This window comes from Macrobrachium nipponense, chromosome 38, assembly GCF_015104395.2.
Source record: "Macrobrachium nipponense isolate FS-2020 chromosome 38, ASM1510439v2, whole genome shotgun sequence".
Classification (NCBI taxonomy): domain Eukaryota; kingdom Metazoa; phylum Arthropoda; class Malacostraca; order Decapoda; family Palaemonidae; genus Macrobrachium; species Macrobrachium nipponense.
In genome coordinates, this window is record NC_061098.1 from 32,856,067 (window position 1) to 32,861,029 (window position 4,963).

General features: G+C 35.8%; 1 long non-coding RNA gene across 1 annotated transcript; it reads right to left on the reverse strand.

Annotated features, from left to right (window-relative positions):
- Positions 1-446: 446 nt before the first annotated feature.
- LOC135209439 (uncharacterized) lies at positions 447-3,424 on the reverse strand. Its single transcript, XR_010313358.1, has 4 exons — positions 3,291-3,424; positions 1,963-2,066; positions 707-797; positions 447-574 (listed from the first exon to the last, which is right to left on the reverse strand). It is a non-coding gene; the product is annotated as an uncharacterized LOC135209439 (long non-coding RNA).
- Between the last annotated feature and the right edge of the window lie 1,539 nt (positions 3,425-4,963).

The following is a 4,963-nucleotide window of genomic DNA, read 5'->3' on the forward strand; positions in this document are numbered from 1 at the left end:
TAGGGTCCTGACCATGGGTTGACACATCCGGTATGAAGCATCTGCGTAGCACACCAAGAAGGAAGAATGGAGGTTAAGGAAAAGGCCGATGGATGCACCTCGGAAGGACCACAACACAGTAACACCCATTTCAGTAACTTCGAAGCAAATACGTGAAAAACCAAGAGTTTATTCTGGAGAAATGAAGCAAATAAGCGAAAACCTAGAGTTGGTCGCAGTAGAGAAAGGAAAGAAGCTATAAAGCAGGTGGTGATTAGTACTGTCAAAATGTCCTAAATTTTATATGTCCTAGAATTTATATATCTGAAAAAAAAATTTGGAGGATCTATACAAGTAATGAAATCAAAGGACATTAAAATTTCCAGATTACTACTACTTTTTAGTTTAATGTTATTCGGAGAAGTATCACCACATCAACCAAATTCTCCACCCCCAAAAAAAAAAAAAAAAAAAAAAAAAAAAAAAAAGGAGTCCCTGGATAACCGGCTTCAAACTATTATAGTAAACGTTGAAACAAAGTCCTCTAGCAATAAATTCCTCCAGCTACGAGTCATCTTGGATTTCTCAGTGTTATCTGGAATATAGGACAAAAATTCACTATATACAGCTGACTCTTATCCAGAATACTGCTACTAATGTTTATTAAGCCACAATTCTGATACCACCAGCAAAAAATGTATAAATTCAGAGCCCATGGATCACTTACCGGCTTCAATATATAGTAAACGTTCAAACTGAAGTCCTCTTGCAATTTATTCCACCATCTTCGAGGATGTGGTTTCCCTGCTTAATTCCAGCTGAAAAATATTTTAAATTCTAATTTTCTAAACGAGTAGTAGTCTTAAATGGAAAATTTACACTAATCGCAATTTTTCATACAGTAAAAAGCACACAAGTCTGGAAGGCCCTAACACAACATACCAAATAATATTTCCACCATGGATAATGCTGTCATTCATTGTTTGTTTGGTAACCTATATCCTACAATAAAAATTTTAAGTCGAGTATACTCATGCTTTTATTAGACCCTAGGTAAAAACTGAATCCATCCCCCCTCACATCCTAATGATCAATGCAAACAACTACTGAAGAAGCATTATGAGGATTTCAGTTTTGAACCCTAGTCATGTATGTATGTATAGGTGCAGCAGCATTCTACTTAGTACGGGAACAGAGAAATGTAGCTAGCTAGCTAACCTAGTACAGCACTGTAACAGCAAAGAAGGCACCCTATAAAATACAATGTACAATATGAGACTTACAAACCTTAGGTTTGTACAATATATTTGATACTGTGACCAAGAAAAACGCAAATGTGTATCAAAAAGAAGAAACCTTTACATTTGTAGAGCGCAGGATTTATTCAACAATCATAGCAACGCAAGAAGGCAATGCTGCAAATTGCCTGAAGAGGCACGAGGGACCAAATACTTTGAAATGCAAAGAACAATAAGGTATTTCACAAAGCACAATCTAGTTCCAGCTCTGCAAAAAGAAAGCATGAAAAAAAGTGGGACTTGGCCACAAATGAAAACAATTATGTTTCTTATGGAACTCACGATTTATATATGGAAAAGACATTTGATGAAAAGTCAAATTTGTCAGTAATTGCATACACCTGCTCCAACAAGAAAAGGTAATGAAAAAAATCCATTGAAAAGTATACTCCACAAGTGCAGGTAATGAAAAAATCCAAAAAAAACATGACTGAAGTTTGCAATTGTACAGCACTTAACAAGCAAGTAGTACAAGAATAAACTAAAAAGCTTCCTCACAGAAAGAGCTTAACGGGGTAGAAAGCACCAACATTCTACATCACATTTCGAAATTCTGAAAACTAAGGTACACTTTTCATGGTTCCTAAGCTCCTGTATTACCTAACTCTTGATCAGTTTCCTAAGCCACTTTTTTTACCTGCTTCTATATCAGTAAACAAAATTAAACCAGACATTCATTACCTACCTAAATTTTCTTTTATGATGTCTTTCGATAATGAAGTAGTCTGGAGGAAGCACATAGCTGTCTTAATACCTCTCCTTTTGCTTTAAAATTGCAATCTCCAACTCCTGGAAGAAAATGCAAAGATCAAAATAATGTTAGAACACTTAAAATGTCAGACGCATAAATTACATAACTTACATGAATGTGAAGCAAGTGTTTGTAAAGAAAATCACATTATACATCATGGTTATAGCAAGGCATTCTCAGTCAACATTGGCAATGATAATTACATTAATTAAATAATTATATTAATTAAATTACACTTCACAACTGTTATTCTAAATCCTTAAAGGCAATTTGATATAAATGCAAGGGAATTCAAATGGGAGAAAAGTCATGGTAGATGCCAATCTGATTTATATCAATGAACCTATACACTCCTAAAATCTCATTTGCATACATACTCATATATATTATAAATATATATAAATCAAAGTGGTGCCCATAATTTTGTCTTGAAATACTGTGGGTTCGCTAATCTTGACATAATCCCATAAAACGTATATAAAAAAAAATCTGAATGTATAACCTAGCCACAGGTAAGTAGATTGGAATTTTATGTAAAAACAGAAAACATCAGTCACGGAGGCCTTTTGCGTCACATGGTACTGGAAATGGGTGGTGATAATGAACTTATTTCACAATACTCTAAGCACAAATGATGTTGTGTTCATGGCATGCAAATAATTTAATTTAGCCCAATGTAGGACTTTCCTTGGTTGTCATGATAACAGGCAAATTTCTTTTGCTCGGCATGAACAAACAGATTATGATGGTCCCACCATCTAGCCTAGTCTAATCTAACCAATAGTGGCCACCTCTCCGAAGGCGGTCACTTCCCAAAAGAGCACTTGAATTATGCCATAATTTCATAATCTATGAGAATACACTTACTTCCAGAGGAGTATAAAGGTCACGTTGCGTTGCTTGGATTGGCCGCAACTCTTGACTGATGCTCATAGCAGTGAATTCAAACGCTCTTTTTCGGGAAGGTGGCCACGTTCTGGGAGAGGTGGCCGCTATGTCGCAGCTCGGTCATTTACCCTATGTCACCAGGACTTAATACTTTTTATTCCTCGTAGGCCTCACGTGAACACAAAATGATGACCTAGGCCTACACAATACTATTTAAAACTTGGTTAGGTACCCTACTGTCACCTTAAAGGCAAACTAATACCCTTCTGCCTTACCTAAGCTTAGCCAGTAGGCTAGTAAGGCTACACAATATGTAGGTCTAGATTTACAGACAAGAACATTAATTTCACCTTAAAAATAATGAAGAACCATACCTGTAAAGGATTCCTTGCTCCTTAAAATCATATTCAATGAACTTAATCTGGACAAATAAATTCAGGCACAAATTTCACTTAGGGAAGAACGAGAGAGACTGAGAATTGGCCACTTGAACCACCCCAACTTCCTCGGTAGCTGGAACTGGAAGTCTGGAACTTGGGTTCCAACAATATTTCAAGAATCAAATTTGTTTCGTTGACAAAAATTTTTCTAAATTTCTAGGCCACATTAATTCAGTTTTGGTTCATTTCATAACGAATACTGGTTAATAAAAACTTTACTAAAATGCTACTTTTTTTCTTATACAGAGTATTATTAGAACGAAGGTAAAGCAGTATAGACACTCGCATACTGCAAAAAAATCCCTTTTGTCAATACTAATATTTCACCATAAACGCTTCATTATACCCATGAAAATACATTTAAAATAAATTCATTAATATGCACAATTTACCACCAACATACTGAAAATAAAAATAGGCATTTTCGAAGAAAGTAATGAAAGGCAAATTTACTTCCTAAATATATTAAATAGATAGTAGACATTTGGCAATTATTTTTATGGGAAAGATAAATTTATTTTTAACAAACCATGTTTTATTTCATAAATAGATACACTTGGGCAAAGAGAGACTTTAGCACCTCGTAAATCTTATAACTTTGTAGCCTACACCTGCATTTTAAATTAGGTCAATAATTAATAAAAACTGGCCAAAAAAAGCTTCTGAGAATTGTTATATTCTAACATGCTTTAAGGTAGCTACCGCGACGAAGACCATATAAAGCAGTAGACAATGCAATTCCGGACCATATAAAGCAGTAGACAATGCAATTCCGGACCATATAAAGCAGTAGACAATACAATTGAGAGCATCACCTTATAATCGCTATTTTCTTATATCCGAAGAGATATACCAACTGAAGGGACCAAACCCCATTCAACTGCATCGGACCATTTCCTATAATACAAACGAGCTGAGAAAATCCATCAAGAACGGAACTTTGAACATTGCTGCCGACGCTCGCAGTCTAGATTTCCATTTGCTGACGGTTATCTCGGCTTGAGTGTTCGACTTCCGGCAGTGACTTCGACTTCGACCCTCACGCCAATTCTCCACCGAAGACCCCTCTAGGCATAGCCACGGTGTGGACCGTGGGCATAGCAAGAGCTCTTCTCCTACTGATTTCCTTCCAGAGTGAAAACGAGACGGGGAAACGAATTTTTTTCCTTAAACAATGTTCAGTTTTGTGACAGCTACGAACAAGCAAACAGATATCCACTCGCGATTCGAAAAACAATATTGCTATTTATATCTCTGGCGTGAAATCGTTAGGTACTATGATCAAATAATTATATTATCTAGTAACATCAATTATCTGGCGTTGCCATAAAAGTCCGAGCTAATGATTTCCAATTAGCTTTCGAATATAATGCCGGCGCACTGAAAATCAATTGATAAATTCATTTGTCGATCAAAATCGGCGAGATTTCACGTCGAAATAAATGTGAGCGATGAAAGTTAATTGCGATTTCATTGTGGTTCGATGACTATTCACTTTAACCTGTCAATTATTCCAGTGGTCCCATACATACTAAAAAAAAAAAAATAATGGTTAGCATTGCTACAGGATATTTTGGGCACGCACAGACAGTACTACTGGTTATAAT